This window comes from Somniosus microcephalus, chromosome 13, assembly GCF_052327205.1.
Source record: "Somniosus microcephalus isolate GS21.2 chromosome 13, FLI_Smic_1.0, whole genome shotgun sequence".
In the NCBI taxonomy this organism is placed as follows: Eukaryota; Metazoa; Chordata; class Chondrichthyes; order Squaliformes; family Somniosidae; genus Somniosus; species Somniosus microcephalus.
The window spans coordinates 16,707,834-16,728,948 of NC_140999.1; positions in this window are offsets into that span (position 1 = coordinate 16,707,834).

A 21,115-nucleotide genomic window follows, 5' to 3' on the forward strand; every position below is an offset into this window, starting at 1 on the left:
TGTACCTGCATGTTACCTTTCAGTGATTCATGTACAAGGACACCCAGGTCCCTCTGAACACCACCATTTCCCAATCTCTCACCACTAAAAAAAATAGTCTGCTTTTCTATTTTTCCTACCAAACTGGATAACTTCCCATTTCTCCACATTATATTCCACTTGCCATGTTCTTGCCCACTCACTTAGCCTGTCTATTTGCCCCGCCCCCTCACTTGCTCCTCTACTTTAAGGGACATTGGGGGTAAAATTGGTCTTCGTTGATTAAGCAAAATGGGCGATAGCGACTCGACAGCCTAGTATGCATCCTGCTCGATTTTCTTTGCCAGTGACGTCAATGGGCGGAGCGTAAAACTATCTGGCGAATCGCTATTGCCCGCTTTGCATTATTACCGAAGACCAATTTTCCCCCATTAATTTCCTTCCTCTACCTCCCCAGAATAAAATCAAGCAGTGCTAGTAATACTTCCACCAATCATCCCCTTCCTCAACAGATATCTATCCAGCTCATTGATAAAGGTAGCAATTGACCCCAAAATCACCTGCCTGCTCTGGGAGTCTGTTCCACATTCGGTATCCTAAGGGGCAAGAAACTTGTTTCCCCCCGATCTCTAGGTTTGCTGAAGGATATGAATTTTGTGCATGGGTCATCTAGTCATATAACACAACAAAAATATTACAATTTTTGTTTTAAAAAAAAATTCACAAAGTATAATCAGCTCTGAGTGTGTCAACATATATTTACAATATTAGTAGATGACCTGTGGCCTGGCTTTTAAGTTGCCTGGGGTCTGGAGCACAGTTGTGATGTTTAGTCGCTAACTTGGCACATCCACATAAGGTCACTGCTCCAAATAGACAAATCCAGGTAATTGTAGCTGGTGGCAAACTGCTGAGGTCATTTACAGTGCACTTGTAAATTCTTGTAAATGTCAGGTTGCAGCTCCATTACTGCGTTCTTTCTCTTTTATTAAAGATCGTTTTGCATTTGTAACAAAGCGTGACACCTTGAAATATGACATAGAGTGTGTGACATATATGTCCGAGGTGCACGACGTCTGAATGTGTGCGTGGGCGTGTGTACTGATTGTAAATGAGTGATGTGATGATCGCATTGCTTCGATGAACAGTTGACTGAAGGTCCATTGGCTGCACACACACACACAGACATACACCATAAAACTGTCTATGCACAGAAGTTATAGCAAAGGTAATTAAATGCCATTTATATCTAAATGTGTAAGTATGCGTAATAGTAAAATGAAATTAGAATTTATGGAGTATACACATAATCATACACATACAAATACATGTAATGCTCTGTAATTATCCATAATTAATATGCAACTATGTAAATCTCTAATTAAAATATTAAATATATATTTTAATTACGTTTCCTACATTACAATTGTGACTACACTTTAAAAGTGCTACATTGACTGTAAAGCACTTTAGGACGTCCTAAGGTCATGAAAGGTGCAATAGAAAAGTAAGTCTTTCTTTCTTCTTTCTATATATAATTAACTAGCTGGAGTGCCCGGCGCTGCCGAGGGTTTTTTGAGAGCATATTGTTGTTGGAAGAGAGAGAGAGAGAGACTGGGGGGAGAAGAGAGAGACGGGGGGGAAGAGAGAGAGAGACTGCTGGATTTAGTTCGGGATTAGCCTGGAGATAGAGGGGGGTAAGGAGCGCCTCAGGCCTGGCCCGATGGACCCCTGCGAAGGAAGGAAGAAGGCGAGCTCTCCCTCCCTCTTCCACCCCCTCACTGTTTCCCTCCCTCACCCTCTCTCCCTCCCTGCCCCTGTCTCTCCCTCCCTGCCCCTCTGCTCACCCTCCCTCCCCCTCTCCTCTCCTCCCCTCCCCCTCTCCTCTCCTCCCCCTTCCCCTCCTCCCTCTTCCCCCCTCCCCCTCCTCCCTCTTCCCCCTCCCCCTCCTCCCTCTTCCCCCCCTCCCCTCCTCCCTCTTCCCCCTCCTCCCTCTTCCCCCCTCCCCCTACTCCCTTCCCCCCCTTCCCCCTCCTCCCTGTTCCCCCCTCCCCCTCCCCCCTCTCCCCTCCCCCTCCCCCCTCTCCCCTCCCCGAGCCCTCATCCCCCGCTCCAATCCCTCTTTCCGCCCCGGGGCCCGGGCCTCGGCACCTGGATGAACGCGTTCCCTGTTTTTGGCGGCCTCGGCCGTCACCCTGATGCCGTTGGCCGAGGCGAAGACGGTGACCTGGTCGGCTTTCCGCCCCGGGGCCCGGGCCTCGGCACCTGGATGAACGCGTTCCCCTGGATGCTTTTGGCGGCCTCGGCCGTCACCCCGATGCCGTTGGCCGAGGCGAAGACAGTGATGTGGTCGCGGAAATGAACGGCCTTCAGCGGGTTCGACAGGTTCCGGGCGCGCCGGGAATCCGCTGAACTCGAGGCCCAGGCTTCCCGCGCTGCTCGGCCGCGGCTCCGCGCATCCACTACAATAAAGAGAGATTCCTAAATATTAAAGTTCAGGTTTTTAAGCACCCCATAGCTAAGAAGAGAACTGCACAAAAGAACCTAACGGGGTACACACAGAAAGTGGGAAAAATAAACACACAGAAAGTGGGAAAAATAAACACACAGAAAGTGGGAAAAATAAATCAATAGTTAGGAATCAAGATGGCGGCCACTCACCTCAGCTCAGAAGGATTAGACCCGCCCACACACGCAATGAAACGCCCCCCATGATGCACCGATTGGTCAACCATCAGGTTAATCCCCTGTACGATTGGTCAACCATCACGTCACTCAACGCTAATGAGCGGAATGTTGCAGTTTTTTGAACCTTTTTTGTATACTGTCCGAACAATTTTTATCTGACCAAAAAGTAAATATGCCTATTAGACTCCCCTAATGATAAGCTTTCTTTTGATGTAACATGTGTGTAGGTACGCTCTATAACTTTTGAGTGTATAGTGGACAGACAGACAGACAAACAGAGAGACAAACCGCTTTATATATATAAGATGCTGCATAATTAAACTTGTAATTAATTATATATGCAGATACATATATACCATCTACATCTCTCAGGGTTATCACAGAATCAGACAGCAATGGAACCTTCTATTGCTTTTAAGGTTGGGGTCACAGTGCAGTCAGGGTCATTGAGGGGTTTGATTGGGGTGAGTTGTGCTGAGATATGAAGGGTTATGGCTGACATGCCCATATCACACTTTAAAAGGGAAGTTGGCAAATGGCCTGCAGTCAGGATCAGTGAGGGGCTTGTTAACTCCCAAAAGCGCCCCTGTGTGAATCTTGATATGATGATTCTTGTCTTTTACCCAGTGGGACATTGCGGGAAGCAAAAAAGCAGAATGGAGAACAAATAGAAATGGAGAGTGAGCACAGTGAGCGGAGATGCCGTGTATGTAAACATGGAAGATTTTGAATGGGACATGGCCAACAAGAGTGATGCATTGAGATGAGTGGAGAGCAAAGTGTCCCATCAAGCACTCCCAGGACAGGTACAGCACGGGTTAGATACAGAGTTCTTTCTTCACTGTCCCATCAAACACCCTTGTTCAAAAAAGGGTGTAAAGATAAACCCAGCAACTACAGGCCAGTCAGTTTAACCTCGGTAGTGGGGAAGCTTTTGGAAACAATAATCAGGGACAAAGTTAACAGTCACTTGGACAAGTGTGGATTAATTAAGGAAAGCCAGCACGGATTTGTTAAAGGCAAATCGTGTTTAATTAACTTGATTGAATTTTTTGATGAGGTAACAGAGAGGATTGATGAGGGCAATGAAGTTGGCGTGGTGTATATGGACTCCCAAAAGGTGTCTGATAAAGTGCCACATAATAGGCTTACCAGCAAAGTTGAAACCCATGGAATAAAAGGGACAGTGGCAGCATGGACATGAAATTGGCTAAGTGACAGGAAACAGGGAGTAGTGGTGAACGGTTGTTTTTCGGACTGGAGGAAGGTACACAGTGGTGTTCCCCAGGGGTCGGTTCTAGGACCATTGCTTTTCTTGATATATATTAATGACTCGGACTTGGGTGTACAGGGCACAACTTCAAAATTTGCAGATGACACAAAACTTGGAAGTATGGTGAACAGTGAGGAGGATAGTGATAGACTCCAAGAAGACATAGACAGGCTGGTGAAATGAGTGGACACATGGCAGATGAAATTTAATGCAGAAAAGTGCAAAGTGATACATTTTGGTATGAATAATGAGGAGAGGCAATATAAACTAAAGGGTACAATCCTAAAGGGGGTGCATGAACAGAGAGACCTGGGGGTATATGTGCACAAATCGTTGAAGGTGGCAGGGCAGGTTGAGAAAGCAGTTAAAAAAGCATACGGGATACTGGGCTTCATAAAGAGAGGCATAGAGTACAAAAGCAAGGAAGTTATGATGAACCTTTATAAAACACTGGTTTGGCCTCAACTGGAGTAGTGTGTCCAATTCTGGGCACTACACTTTAGGAAGGATGTGAAGGCCTTAGAGAGGGTGCAGAAAAGATTTACGAGACTGATTCCAGGGATGAGGGACTTCAGTTATGTGGATAGATTAGAGAAGCTGGGGTTGTTCTCCTTAGAGCAGAGAAGATTGAGAGGAGATTTTATAGAGGTAATCAAAATCATGAGGGGTCCAGACAGAGTAGATAGAGAGAAACTATTCCCATTGGCGAAAGGGTCGAGAACCAAAGGACACAGATTCAAGGTGATTGGCAAAAGAACCAAAGGCAACATGAGGAAAAACGTTTTTACGCAGCAGTTGGTTAGGATCTGGAATGCACTGCCTGAAAGGGTGGTTATGCAGACTCAATCGTGGCTTTCAAAAGGGAATTGGATAAGTACTTGAAGGAATTTTTTTTTGCAGGGCTACGCAGAGAGGGCGGGGGAGTGGGACTAGCTGAGGGAGTGCAGCGCTGTCAGAGGTGCCGTCTTTCGGATGAGACATTAAACCAAGGCCCCGTCTGCTCTCTCAGGTGGACATAAAAGATCCCATGGCACAGGCTTGACGGGCTGAGAGCCGGCACAGGCTTTGTTACGTCCGTGTATAATCAGACACAGACTGCGGAGAACGGTACAAACGGTGTTTACTCAACGTGGCTCAGACTGCAACTGATCTGTACAGATTACTACTCAACGTTATATACAGGTGTGGTCACTGCCGGTACTACAGTATACATGAGCTGTAAAAAGTAGTTTCCCCCCTTAAAGGTACATATATTACAGGCTTGAAGGGCTGAATGGCCTCCTTCTGTGCTGTAACCGTTCTATGATTCTATGAAAAGGTGGGTGGGGAGTTGGAATGTTTTAGGTGGAAGTGTTGAAGTGATGTGTGGGTATATATTATATATATGTAGTAGATATATTATAAAATATTATACATTATTAGAAATGCATTATACATATACATATACAAGATAGAGCAAGATAAGTCATTTATCCCGAGACAACACTGTAACAGTGGGAAAAAAATGTGGAACAATGCAGAAAGCAAATAATTAGCATGGGTGGGACTTAAATTACAATGGCTTAGGCATCCATCCTTCTGGTCTTGGGGTGTTTATTCTTCTGTGCGCAGGAGTTAAGAACACCAAAAGTTTAAATACTCTTCTCTTGTGTAATGACATCACTATGAGACAAATGGGCATGAAATAAAGACCTACATTTATATCACACCTTTCACAACATCAGAAAGCACTTTACAGCCACTGAAGTATTTTTGAAACATAGTCACTGTTGTAATGTAGGAAACACAGCAGCCAATTTGCAAACAGCAAGCTCCCACAAACAGGAATGTGATATTGTTTTAGTTATGTTGATTGAGGGATAAATATGGGCCAGGACACCAGGGATAACACCTCTGCTCTTCTTCAACATAGTGCCAGGGAATCTTTATGTCCACCTGAGAGAGCAGACCTTGGTTTAACATCTCATCCAAAAGACGGCACCTCCGACAATGCAGCACTCCCCTGGAGTGTCAGCCTGGATTTTTGCGCTCAAGTCTCTGGGGTGGGACTTGAACCCACAACCTTCTGACTCAGAGGCGAGGGTGCTATCAACTGAGCTGTTGTGTATGTACCTTTAAGAGAGAACTGTTTTACAGCTCCTGTATACTGTAGTACCGGCAGTGACCACACCTGTATATAAAGCCGGAGCAGGCTTCTGTACTTCAGTCGTGAGACTACTCTACTCTAGTAAACACCTGTTGATTGTTAAGTTACAGCCTCCGTGTAGTTCTTGGGGAAACATCCTATTTAAAGAATCACGGATCTAACAGTGGCGACGAGGTTGATTCGAATCTGCCTGCAACTCTGCATTTCCCGTCAAGGAGTCGCTCCGGGAGGACGGTGGAAGAAAGTCGAGGCCAGAAGCACGGGCGTCGACCACGAGCAACCACCCAGTCATCCGGCAGCAAGTGAACATCGCAGGAGTGGCTGTTGAGAGCCACGACGATCCAGCAACAGACTGGCAACAGGTGCAGCGCACACCCTTCCCGGACAGCGGCGGCGGGAACCGACCGGCGGCATAGAAAAGCCGAGCAGCGTCGACGGGGTAAGAGAGAGGGTGAAGCGCACAGGGCGCGGCCGGGGGTTAAAGAACCGAGCGGCGTTGAGGAAAAACAAGCAGAGAGAGAGAGAGGTTAAAGCAGCAGCCGGGTTCAGGACCGAGCGACGGCAACGGGAAAGGCACACAGGAGAACGCGCAGAGCACAGCCAGGGCTCAAGGGCTGAACCGCGTCCGCGGGGAGAAGAAGGGAGAGCGCGGGAGACGCCATTGAGCCGCGGAGAAGAAGGGAGAGCACGGGAGACGCCAATTTTTTTGAAGCCGCAGCGGAGAAGAAGGGCGAGCGCGGGAAGGAAGGAAAGCGCGGGAGACGCCATTTTGTTCCAGCGGAGAAGAAGGGAGAGCGCGGGAGACGCCATTTAGACAGTTAAATTACACCCAGGGATGGCAAAGAATGGCAGTATCACAGCGTTCGACAATGAAGTCGAAGATTGGGCGACATATGTGGAACGCATTGAGGTGTACTGCAGGGCTAATGAAGTGCCAGATGCTAGGAAAGCACTGGTTTTGTTAAATTCCATGGGCGCAAAAACTTATGGCTTACTGTGAAACCTGATAACCCCAGAGAAGCCCGTGGAGAAGAATTTCGAAAGTATAATAGAAATCCTACAGGACCACTTAAGCCCCACACCGCTGCTGATAGCAGAAAGATTTAAGTTCCACAAAAGGAACCAGCATAAAGACGAAAGTAATGCTGAGTACTTAACGGAACTGCGCAAGTTATCGAAACACTGCCAGTTTGGAGCGGGCCTATCAGATACGTTAAGGGACAAGTTTGTGTGTGCGCTTCAAAGTGAAGGAACCCAGAAATGGCTTTTATCAGAAAAGGATCTTACGCTGGACAAGGCTTTCAGCATGGCAGTATCACACGAAGCAGCCGCACGGGGTGCTGCAGAGATACAACAGAGACCACAAGAATACGGCACCAATGAAATGTCATATGGAGCAGGGAAGTGTTATCGCTGTGGCAGAACAACACACGATCAGAAGGATTGTTGGTTCAAGGACCAAGTGTGCAGACAGTGTGGAAAAGCAGGACACATAGCAAGAGTCTGCAGGTCAGGGAAGAAAACCAACAGCAAGAAATCTCCACAGGAGAAGTACAAAAAGGTACATAAGGTGATGGACAGTAGTTCAGACGAACAGGGAAATGATACAGACTCCGGAAGCAAGGAGCCGGGTTGTCTGAAACTACATAAGGTAACCAAAATGGAGGATCACCAGACTATCTGGGTCACACTCAAGATAGACAGAGTCCAAGTGAAAATGGAATTGGACACTGGATCAGCCCTAACAGTCATAAACCAAAGGGACTACAAGCGGCTATTTCCACATATACCCTTGAAAGCTACAGAGATTGTCTTGAAGACGTACACGGGGCAAAAAGTCTACCCCAAAGGAAAAATAAGGGTGAAAGTGATATACAAAGGCCAGGATATACCTAAAATGGACCTATATGTATTGCCAGATGGAGGACCACCACTACTAGGACGTGAATGGATCCGGAAGATACAATTAGATTGGCATTCCATACAGGCACTGAAGGTTGAGGCCAAAAAGGATGACGACGCCACACCTGGACGACTGTCAAAAATGCTAACTGACGCACAAGAAGTGTTCCAGGAGGGACTCGGAACACTAAAAGGCATAACAGCAACGATTAAAATAGAGGAAAATGCAAGTCCAAAGTTTTTAAGGCCAGACCGGTGCCTTATGCGATCCGACCAGCCGTTGAAGCAGAGCTGGAAGGGTTGGAACGTTCAGGAGTACTATGCAAAGTAGACTGGAGCGAGTGGGCTACACCCATCATCCCTGTAATGAAGAGGTCGTTGAGTAATACGCCTGGGGAACCAAAGAAGGTCCGCATCTGTGGGGATTTTAAGGTGACAGTGAACCCAGTCCTTCACACGGTACAATATCCGGTTCCACGGATTGAGGATATTTTCGCCTCGCTATCTGGAGGTAAATGCTTCACCAAAATTGATCTGGCCCAGGCGTACTTGCAAATGGAGGTAGAAGAAGCCTCGAAACAATAACTCACGATCAACACTCATAAAGGTCTCTATCAATACAACCGACTGGTGTTCGGGGTAGCATCGGCTCCGGCTCTTTGGCAAAGGGCAATGGATCAAGTCCTGCAAGGGATTCCAGGGACCCAGTGTTATTTGGACGACATCCTGGTCACGGGCGAAAATGACAGTGATCACCTCGCCAACCTGGAGAAGGTGCTCACCAGATTAAAGGAATATGGGCTACGAGCTAATCGCCACAAGTGCGAGTTTTCCAGAAACAGATCTCGTATTGTGGCCACATTATTGATGAAGAAGGGTTACATAAGTCCCCTGAAAAGATTGAGGCAGTAGTCAAGGCTCCAGCACCGGAAAATGTGTCACAACTGAGGTCGTTCCTTGGGCTGGTAAACTACTACCATAAGTTCTGACCAAATTTGTCTACACCCACTGAACACCCTACTGCAAACGGGGGTACCATGGAAGTGGAATGACGAATGTAAACGAGCTTTCCAGAAGTGCAAAGAATTGATCACATCAAAAGAGGTGTTGGCCCATTTCAACCCAGCACTACCAATTCGGTTGGCATGTGATGCATCACCCTATCGTATTGGAGCGGTGCTGTCGCACAAATTCCCAGACGGGTTGGAGAGGCCAGTAGCCTTTGCGTCTTGGTCACTAACCTCAGCCGTGCGCAACTACGCCCAGATCGACAGGGAGGCCCTCAGCCTAGTATGGGGAGTAAAAAAATTCAACCACTATCTGCATGGGCAGAAGTTCACCTTGCTGACTGACCACCAACCACTTGTCTCCATCTTTAATCCAAAGAAGGGCGTTCCGGTGATGACTGCACAACGGTTACAAAGATGGTCCCTTTTTCTAGGGGCGAACCAATATGAAATAGAATATAAAGGCACGAAATAGCATGGAAACACTGATGGGCTATCACGCTTGCCACTGCCTACTGTGGAGGAAGCACCAGCAGTGGACCCTATCGAGATATTTTATTCGTCAATAATTGAACGATTGCCAGTAACTAACGCGGATATAGAGAAGGAGACCCACAATGATCCGACACTGTCTCGGGTATATGATTTGACAGTGAGGGGATGGCCAACACATGGCGACTCACTGTTGCCAGCATTCTCATCCAGAAGAGAACAGCTGTCAGTATGCCAGGGGACAGTGATGTGTGGATCCCGAGTGGTAATTCCACCCAAGTTAAGGGAGAGAGTGCTCAATGAGCTTCACAAAGGTCATCTGGGAGGGGTAAAAATGAAAAGCCTTGCTAGGGCTTATGTGTGGTGCCGGGGATTGATCAACAAATCGAGGACCTAACCAAGAGCTGCTCAGGATGCCAGAAGGTCCAAAATGCACCACCACATGCCCCTCTACACCCATGGGAGTGGCCCTCCTCTCCATGGCAACAGGTGCATATTGATTTTGCTGGTCCATTCATGGACTCAATGTTCTTAATAGCAGTGGATGCGCACTCGAAATGGCCTGAGGTGATAAAAATGTCCTCAACCACTACAGAGAAAACGATTGCAGTCCTATGGACCATATTTGCCAGGAACGGCTTGCCAGAGCAGATTTGCTCTGATATTGAACCACAGTTTGTGTCCGAAGAGTTTCGGAAATTTATGAGAAGGAACGGGGTAAGGCATTACACATCCGTCCCGTATCATCCAGCCACAAATGGATTGGCTGAGAGGTTCGTACAAACCTTTAAAAAGGCGATAAAGGCCATGTGCGATGATGAAATTCCGCTACAGCATAAGGTGGACAATTTCCTGTTAGCCTACAGAAATGCGACACATGCAGTTACCAACCAGACCCCGGTCATGATGTTCTTTAACCGAAGGTTGAGATCTCGTCTGGATTTGCTCAGGCCAAATGTACGAAGAGATGTTGAGAATAAGCAATTCCAGCACATCAATGAGAAGCCGACAAGGAGCTTCAATGTAGGACAACCAGTCTTGGCCCGCGACTACCGAACAGAGAAATGGCAACCCGGAACGATATGCACACGGCAGGGGCCATTAATGTACACAGTGGATGTCAGGGAGAACATTGTGAGACGCCACGTCGACCAGATCTTAGCGTCACAGGAACGAGTCAACCCCATGACTCGCGTACCTGGGGATGAACCCAACATACCGGTAGCATCTACCTCAGAAACAGTAGCAGTGTAAACTGATGAACTAACTGACGAAAAGGGGCCAGAATCGCCTCCGCACCAAGAACAAGAACCTCAGGGAAGGCGCTATCCCGAAAGTATCAGGAAGCCGCCCCAAGACTGAATTTATAAATGGACTATTTTCAGTTAAAGTTGCATGTTAAAAATGTTAATTGTTAAATGAATGCTATGGTACTGTTAATCTAAAAGGGGAGGAATTGTTGTGTATGTACCTTTAAGAGAGAACTGTTTTACAGCTCCTGTATACTGTAGTACCGGCAGTGACCACACCTGTATATAAAGCCGGAGCAGGCTTCTGTACTTCAGTCGTGAGACTACTCTACTCTAGTAAACACCTGTTGATTGTTAAGTTACAGCCTCCATGTAGTTCTTGGGGAAACATCCTATTTAAAGAATCACGGATCTAACATGAGCCACAGCTGACACTGTCCTTCAGAGGGGTGAAGTGGATGGAAAGAAAATGTAAAAGGAATACTGAAGATTCAGGCTTATAATATAGAAGCAGCCTGCCAAAGGAAAAAAAAGATAAATTAACCTACTGGAGAAGATACAATGAATGTTGGAGATAAATGTCATAGCAAAATACAGGTAGACTATCCTTTATCCGAAAACCTCGGGACCAGCCGAGTTTCGGTTTTCGGAGAATTTCGGATTTCGGAAGGTGGGTCGGCGGGGGTCCGCGGGGGGGTCGGCGGGGGTCGGGGCCGGCGGGGGTCCGCGGGGGGGTCGGCGGTTGTCGGGGCCGGCGGGGTCTGCGGGGGGGTCGGCGGTTCGCGGGGTCCGCGGGGGGGTCGGCGGGGGTCGGGGCCGGCGGGGTCCGCGGGGGGGTCGGCGGGGGGGGGGGGTCGGCGGTTGTCGGGGCCGGCGGGGTCCGCGGGGGGGTCGGCGGTTGTCGGGGTTGGCGGGGTCCGCGGGGGGGTCGTGCGCACGACTTACGCTGACGCTCAGCGTAAGTCGGTCGGGGTCGGCGGGGGTCGGGGCCGGCGGGGGGGTCGGCGGGGGTCCGCGGGGGGTCGTGCGCACGACTTACCCTTTATCCGAACTTCCGAAACCGGAACCCTCTAAAAACCGAAGGTTTTTTCGTTCAGCGTAAGTCGTACGCACGACTTACGCTGAACGAAAAAACCTTCGGTTTTTAGAGGGTTTCGGTTTTCGGAAGTCCGGATAAAGGGTAGTCTACCTGTACTGCGGATGCTGGAAATCTGAAATAACAACAGGAAATGCTGGAAACACTCGGCAAGCCAGGCAGCATCAAGGAGAGAGAAACAGAGTTAACGTTTCGAGTCGGGGACCCTTCATCGGGAGTGACGAAGATAAATGTCATTGTATTGATGAGAAATATCTAATTTTGATATGTTTATGATGTTGAGCTTAATTTTAGTGTAAGAAATTTCTTACTGAGAATACTAAGATGGCTGAGTAAAGCACTGTAAAGATTTTTTGACAGGGTTTGATTGGTTTACTTAGTAGCCTGCCTGTAGCTTTATATCATGGGTTAATAGATAAGTGGATACAGTTGCATGAGAAATTATCCTTTCCCAGCTGGGAAGAAACCTGAGTTCGGTCACCTAAAGGAGTTGTGACAGTATCAGTAGCTCACATTTCTTCTTCTGTGTTAACTCTTCATCTCTGGTCACTCCTCCCTATGGCACCTTGGCTGAGACCAGTCGTCTTCCACCTCAGGAGAAGGGGAAATCCCAGGTGTAAATGGTAGAAGAGGCTGTAATTTACACCTAAATGTGTTAACGGACAACTGATGGTTCCAAAATGTCATAACTTTCTGGATTTTCCGAGCAGAGTTTATTTTCCTGCCCTCAACCACAGTATGGAATGCATCCTCCGGTGATAGACTGAGCAACTGCCTGTATTTAGTCAACTAATGAAACAGTTTTTCTGCTAATTATTTAACTGGTACAATTAGTGGTGAATTAGCATCGAAGTTGCAAGAGAATTGGACTGATGTGTGTCAAAGCAATGTGAAAGCTTCCCATCCGAAGATTCAATTAAAAGCAGGTGTGACTGACAAGCAAGTTATTATATTCAAAACATACTGCGTTTCATTGGCACCTCAATGCTTAAATGCCAGTCAATAAGTGACTATTATTTCTTCGCAACTGGAAAAGAGCCAGTCAAAACCAATCTGACAGCCAACAGAAATACTTGCTGGGAACAGAATATGTCAAGGTACAGATCAGCCCACAAAATAAATAGTGTCCCTAAGCTGTTAATCGGTTGTGAGCAAGCATCCGGTTGTTAAAGTATTTGAGGTCACAGAAATCTGCTACACAAATATTGAATGCATTTCAAAACAAATCACGTTTATCTTCTCACAATAAGCCCCATGTCTTTAGAACACATCTGAATAATATAAGCTTTCAGAACTCCAAACTGCATTTTTGCATATTAATTTCCAACTGTTTAGACCTTGCAGGGGAACTGAGAAAACATCCATTGTACAGAGTAGATTTTAGTGATTTAAAAAAATATTAATGTATTTATTTTTGTAATTATTTTTCTTCCTTTTGCTCGGTCCCCCTGTGCCATGCGGAGGAGAGGAGGGAGCTGAGGCCTCAATGGGTAAGGTTGATTTTCTCTTCAATTTTTTTACATATGAACATAAGAACATAAGAAATAGGAGCGGGAGTCGGCCACTTGGCCCCTCGAGCCTGCTCCGCCATTCAATAAGATCATGGCTGATCTTGGGCTCAAAGCCACTTCCCCGCCCGCACCCTTCACTCCCTTATCTTGCAAAAATCTGTCTATCTCCACCTTAAATGTATTTAATGACCCAGCCTCCACGGCTCTCTGGGGCAGAGAATTCCACAGATTTACGACCCTCTGAGAGAAGAAATTCCTCCTCATCTCAGTTCTAAAAGGGCAACCCTTTATTCTGAAACTATGCCCCCGAGTTCTAGATTTCCCCACGAGGGGAAACATCCTCTCTGCATCTACTTTGTCGAGCCCCCTCAGTATCTTATATGTTTCAATAAAATCACCTCTCATTCTTCTAAATTCCAATGAGTATAGGCCCAACCTGCTCAACCTTTCTTCATAAGTCAACCCCCTCATCTCAGGAATCAACCGAGTGAATCGTCTCTGAACTGCCTCTGTCCTCAGGAGATCCATCCCCCGTTTGCTCAGTGCCTCCTTCTGATGGCTTGGCTAATACCGGAAACCTTGCCCCTATAATCGCTCACCTTTCCTCTAACTGGGAAGGCAGGACATGGCTGGGTCACTGGCTTCTCTAGAGTGACCATGAATTGGTTGATGAACAAGACATTGTCATCTGTACAGTGGATTTATTACTAACAGTTTCTTCATCCTTCCTGAAATGAGATACTCCACCCTGCTCTAAAATATAGTCAAGTACGAATGAAACTCTTTGAGGATAGTCAAGCTCAAAAGGGAAGTTGGGTCTGTATTCATCTTCTGGTTGAGAGTCTTAGATACTTTCAGCTTCATTTTGACCCGACAAACCACGTATTTCCTCTTTCCCTGTAGCCCTGCAAATTTTTCTTTTTTTCAGTATATACCCACTTCCTTTTTGAAAGTTACTCTTGAATTTGGTTCCACCACCCTTTCAGGCGGTGAAAGAAAGAAAGACTTGCATTTCTATAGCGCCTTTCACAACCACCGTCGTCTCAAAGCGCTTTATAGCCAATGAAGTACTTTTTGAAGTGAAGTCACTGTTGTAATGTGGGAAATGCAGCAAGCTCCCACAAGCAGCAATGTGATAATGACCAGATAATCTGTTTTTGTTGTGTTGGTTGAGGGATAAATATTGGCCCTGCTCTTCGAAATGGTTGTGGTGATTATTCCTTGATTAGTAAAAGTATTGTGATTCGTTGTTTGTTAACTGCCTTGGGATATGTGTTGTAATCTCATTGGTAGTTGATGATCACATGATGTGTTGTGGCTACCTTAAATTCAGTCCTTTTCTAGCTTTAGTTGGGACTGGATGTAGAAAGATATGCTGCTGATTTTAAAGTTAATAAAGCCTAACTTTGGAAGGCAAATCTATTCTTTATTTCAATTTATTAACTTTATGTTAGAATGGAGCGATATCTTCAACCAGAACGATTCAAGGCTGACCCCAATTCTGCTGGAGTGGATGATAAATGGAAACATTGGTATTGTACATTTAAAAACTTTTTGGGCGTGTTGGATCAAGAGGCTCTAAATAAGCTGAATATGCTGATCAACTACATTGACCCGGATGTATATAAATATATTTTGCACTGTAAAACTTATGAAGAGGCTACTTCTACATTGGAAAAGATTTTTGTTAAACCAAAGAATGAGGTATTTGCACGTCATCTTCTATCTGCCCGTAGGCAGCAGGTGGGAGAATCTTTGGATACTTATTTACAAGCACTTCAGTGCCTTAGTGTTGACTGTAATTATAAGGCTGTGACGGCTGAAGAATATAAGGACGAATCGGTACGGGATGCTTTTATTAATGGATTACTGTCTAGATCAATTCGTCAGCGGTTGTTAGAAAATAAGACTCTGGATCTTAAAAGTGCTTTTGAGCAAGCTTCTACATTGGATGTGGCTCAGAGAAGTTCGGATTCTTATGCTCTTTTTAATCGGCCTGCGACTGTGGTTTCGGCAGTTTCGGATGAAAAGGAATTATGTGGACTTAATGGGAGTGGTTTACTAGATTTTGAAACAGTTTCTACTTCGGCGGCCGTTGCCTCTAGGATTCAGAAGTGTTATTTTTGTGGGAATATCCGGCACCCTCGTCTGAAGTGTCCTGCTCGGGAGGCTGTGTGTAGTAAATGCGGCAAGAGAGGTCATTATGCACGTGTGTGCAAATCATCAGGTTCAATTACCTTCCCTTCTCCTGGTGTGGGAGGGTCTTCCTCCACTACCTCTTCTGTGACTATTCAGCCTTTAGATAGGGCGTTTATTGCATCAATTTCTGCTGCTTTTGCTCATGGCCTAAACAAAGCTATAGTTACGGCTCAAGTTAATGAGTTGGAAGTGAAGGCCCTTATAGATACGGGCAGTACTGAGAGTTTTATAAGTCTTCAGTTTGCGAAGGAGAAGCATTTGAAAATTTTGCCTGTTACGTATCAGGTGTGTATGGCTCAGACGACCCTTACTTCACAAATAGCTGGTTGTTGCTTTGTGAAAATGGTTCTTCTAGGTAATACGTATACTGATATACGCCTATCTGTTTTAGAGTCATAGAGTCATAGAGTTTTACAGCACAGAAAGAGGCCCTTCGGCCCATCGTGTCCGCACCGCCCATCCATCCCTGTCCTGTCTAATCCCATTTTCCAGCATTTGGTCCATAGCCTTGTATGCAATGGCATTTCAAGTGCTCATCCAAATGCTTCTTGAATGTTGTGAGGGTTCCTGCCTCTACCACCCTTTCAGGCAGTGAGTTCCAGATTCCAACCACCCTCTGGGTGAAAAAGTTCCTCCTCAAATCCCCTCTAAATCTCCTGCCCCTTACCCTGAATCTATGCCCCCTTGTTATTGACCCCCCTACTAAGGGGAAAAGTTCCTCTTTATCTACCCTATCTATGCCCCTCATCATTTTGTACACCTCAATCAGGTCCCCCCTCAGCCTTCTTTGCTCCAAGGAAAACAACCCCAGCCTGTTTAGTCTTTCTTCATAGCTGAGGCGCTCCATCCCAGGTAACATCCTGGTGAATCTTCTCTGCACCCTCTCCAAAGCAATCACATCCTTCCTATAGTGAGGCGACCAGAACTGCACACAGTACTCCAGCTGTGGCCTCACCAGCGTTTTGTACAGCTCCATCATAACCTCCCTGCTCTTATATTCTATGCCTCGGCTAATGAAGGCAAGTATCCCATATGCCTTTTTAACCACCTTATCTACCTGTTCTGCTGCCTTCAGAGATCTATGTACATGTACACCAAGGTCCCTCTGAGCCTCTGTACTTCCTAGGGTCCTACCACTCATTGTGTATTCCCTTGCCTTATTTGTCCATCCAAAATGCATCACCTCGCACTTTTCAGGGTTAAATTCCATTTGCCACTTTTCCGCCCATCTGACCAACCCGTTTATATCGTCCTGTAGCCTGAGGCTTTCCTCCTCGCAATTTACCACCCCACCAATTTTCGTGTCATCTGCGAACTTACTGATCATACCTTTTACATTCTCATCCAAATCATTTATGTAGATCACAAACAACAAGGGACCCAGCACCGATCCTTGAGGTACCCCACTGGACACAGGCTTCCAGTCACAAAAGCATCCTTCGACCATTACCTTCTGCCTCCTGCCACTCAGCCAGTTTAGGATCCAACGCGCCAAGGCACCCTGGATCCCATGGGCTCTTACCTTCTTGACCAGTCTCCTATGCGGGACTTTGTCAAAAGCTTTACTGAAGTCCATGTAAACCACATCCACAGCATTTCCCTCATCCACCCCACTAGTCACCCCCTCGAAAAATTCAATCAGATTTGTCAGACATGATTTACCCTTGACAAAGCCATGCTGACTATCCCCGATTAATCCTTGCCTCTCCAAGTGGTGACTAATTTTGTCCCTCAGAATTTTTTCCAATAATTTCCCTACCACAGATGTTAGGCTCACTGGCCTGTAATTCCCTGGTTTATCCCTGCTACCCTTCTTGTATAATGGTACTACATTAGCTGTTCTCCAGTCCTCTGGTACATCCCCTGTGGCCAGAGAGGTTCTGAAAATTTGTGTCAGAGCCCCTGCAATCTCCTCCTTTGCCTCCCACAGCAGCCTGGGATACATCTCGTCCGGGCCTGGGGATTTATCCACTTTTTGGCCTGCTAAAACCGCTAGCACCTCCTCCCTCTCGATGCTAATATGTTCAAGTATGTCACAGTCCCCTTGCCCGATTTCTATGTCTGCATCGTCTCTCTCCATAGTGAACACAGATGCAAAAAATTCATTTAAAACCCCGCCTACATCATCTGGCTCTACACACAGATTGCCACTTTGGTCCCTAATGGGCCCTACCCTTTCCCTGGTTATCCTCTTGCCCTTAATATACTTATAAAACATCTTAGGATTTTCCTTTATTTTGCTCGCCAGTGTTATTTCATGGCCCCTCCTCGCCCTCCTAATTTCTTTTTTAAGTATGCCCCTGCACTTTTTATACTCCTCTAGGGCTTCTTCCGTCTTTAGTCTTTTGTAACTGCCAAAAGCCCCCCTTTTATTTCTAATGCATTTTTGTATATCCCTTGTCATCCAAGGTTCCCTTTGCTTGTTGGTCCCACCCTTGACCTTTACAGGAACATGTTGGCGTTGTACTCTCTCTATTTCCCTTCTGAAAGTTTCCCACTGTCTTGATGTGGATTTTCCTATAAGTAGCTGCTCCCAGTCCACTTTGGCCAGATCCTGCCTTATCATATTAAAATCGTCCTTCCCCCAATTTAGAACCCTTATTTCCGGGCCGTCTTTGTCTTTTTCCATGACCACCTTAAATCTCACCGAATTATGGTCACTATCGCCAAAATGCTCTCCTACTGACACTTCCACCACTTGCCCAGCTACATTCCCCAGAATTAGGTCCAGTATCGCCCCCTCTCTTGTAGAACTTTCTACATGTTGGCTCAAAAAGCTCTCCTGGATGCACTTTAAGAATTCTGCACCCTCTAAGCCTTTCACACTCTGACTATCCCAATTTATATTGGGGAAGTTGAAATCCCCCACTATTATTACCCTATTATTTTCGCACTATTTTGCCTAATCTCTGTGCGGATATTTTGATTGGACATGATGTGCTTCAGTTACACGAGTCTCTTAGTCTTTCATTTGGAGGGACTAAGCCACCTTTATCTATTTGTGGATTAACCTCTTTATCTATTCCTCCATTATCACTTTTTTCCAATTTGATGTCGGATTGTAAGCCAATTGCTACCAAGTCAAGAAGATATAGTAGTCAGGATAGAGAATTTATTAATTCTGAAGTTCAACGTCTCTTATTGGAAGGAATCATTGAACCTAGTTGTTCGCCTTGGCGAGCACAGGTAGTTGTCACGACTAACGAGAGACACAAGAAACGAATGGTGATAGACTATTCCCAAACTATTAATAGGTATACTCAATTAGATGCGTACCCTTTGCCTAAGATTGATGAGCTTATCAATAAAGTATCTCAGTATAAAGTTTTTAGCACTATTGACTTAAAGAGTGCTTATCATCAGATTCCTATTGTTAAGAAGGATCAACCATATACGGCCTTTGAGGCTGGTGGAAAGCTGTATCAGTTTTGCCGAATACCATTTGGTGTTACTAATGGTGTTGCTTGTTTTCAACGGGCAATGGATGCTTTTATAAGTGATAACTCCCTCTCTGACACCTTTTCATACTTAGATGACATCACAGTGTGTGGCAAATCAAGGGTGGAGCATGATTCTAATTTAAAAAGATTCCTTCAAGCTGCGGAAAAAGTTGGTTTAACTTTTAACAAAGAGAAATGTGTCTTTTCGACTACTGAGGTAAATCTATTGGGGTATATTATTTCGGGAAATAAGATTAAACCAGATCTAGAACGTCTGCGACCATTGATCGATTTACCTTGTCCTACTAATTCTAAGGCTTTGCAACGAGTTGTTGGACTGTTTTCTTATTATTCTAATTGGATTGCAAATTTTTCACGGAAGATCCGGCCTCTTATTCGGGTTACGACATATCCTCTATCATGGGAGGCCAGGACATGTTTTGAGAATTTTAAAAAGGATATTTTAGGAGCAGTTGTGCATTCCATTGATGAGCAGGTTCCCTTTGTGATTGAGACGGATGCGTCGGATTTTGCAATTGGGGCTACTTTGAACCAAAATGGAAGACCTGTGGCCTTTTTCTCACGTACTTTGAATAATAGTGAAAAAAGACATTCCTCAATAGAAAAAGAGGCATACGCAATAGTAGAAGCATTGCGTAAATGGAGACATTATTTATCGGGGCGACATTTCACGTTGGTAACTGACCAAAAATCTGTGTCCTTTATGTTTGATGTTAAACATTTTGGAAAGATTAAAAATGATAAAATAATGAGATGGAGGATTGAGTTGGCATGTTACCATTTTGACATAGTTTATCGTCCGGGGAAGGATAATGTTGCTGCTGATGCACTGTCGAGGGCTTATTGTTCGGTGATTCACGGAGATACGCTTATTAATCTTCACAATGCCTTATGTCATCCTGGGGTTACGAGGATGATACACTTTGTACGCAGTAAGAACTTGCCTTTTTCAGTTGAAGACATCAAGCGGATGACTTCATCATGTTCTATCTGTGCTCGGTGTAAACCGAATTTCTTTAAGCCTCAACGAGCTCATCTTATAGAGGCTACTTCTCCTTTTGAACATTTGAGTGTTGATTTTAAGGGACCTCTTCCTTCAACTACTCAAAACCGATATATATTTACTGTTGTGGATGAGTTTTCAAGGTTCCCTTTTGCTTTTCCTTGTGCAGATGTATCAGCTGCTACAGTTATTAAATGTTTGACTCAACTTTTTGTCATCTTTGGAATGCCTGCGTATATCCATTCGGATCAGGGAAGTTCTTTTATGTCTTCCCAGTTGAAGGAATACCTTCAGAGTCGGGGAATTTCTACTAGTCGAACTACCCCGTATAATCCCCAGGGTAATGGACAGTGTGAACGATACAATGGGGTGATCTGGAAGGCAGTTATGTTGGCGTTGACATCCCGGAACCTTAAGAATACACAGTGGGAAATGGTACTGCCTGATGCCCTGCATTCCATTAGATCATTGCTTTCAACGGCTACTAATGTGACCCCCCATGAAAGGCTCTTTAACTATCCGCGGAGATCTACTACGGGATATTTGGTACCTTCATGGCTTACTATGCAGGGACCTGTGTTGCTTCGACGCCATGTTAGATTGTCAAAATATGACCCCTTGGTGGAGGAGGTGGAGCTGTTGGAGGCAAATTCCCAATATGCTCATATTCGATTCCAAGATGGGAAAGAAAGTACTGTTTCAATTAAAGACTTGGCTCCTTGTGGGGGCCAGCCCTCTTCTGAGGATAAGAATAATGGTCATGATTCGGATAATGTGGATGCTGTTACAGATACTACGAATATTTCCAATCCGATTGCAGATAATCATACTTCTATTAGTCAGCCTTTGATAGATGTTTATGACCGTCCCAGTGCATCTTCTGATGGGATTTCTAATCCGGAAACCGTTGAGAATCAGGATATGGATAGCCTTCCTGTTGAAGATACTTCTGTGCCTTCTGGCGTGGGAGGGCAAGGAATTTCACCAAGGTTAAGAAGGTCGACACGAACAAGATATCCGGTCGACCGATTGAAAATGGACTTTTAAATTGATAGTAATGTTTTAAAAATTGTTGAAATATTATAGTATATTGTTTTAGTTGAGAGAT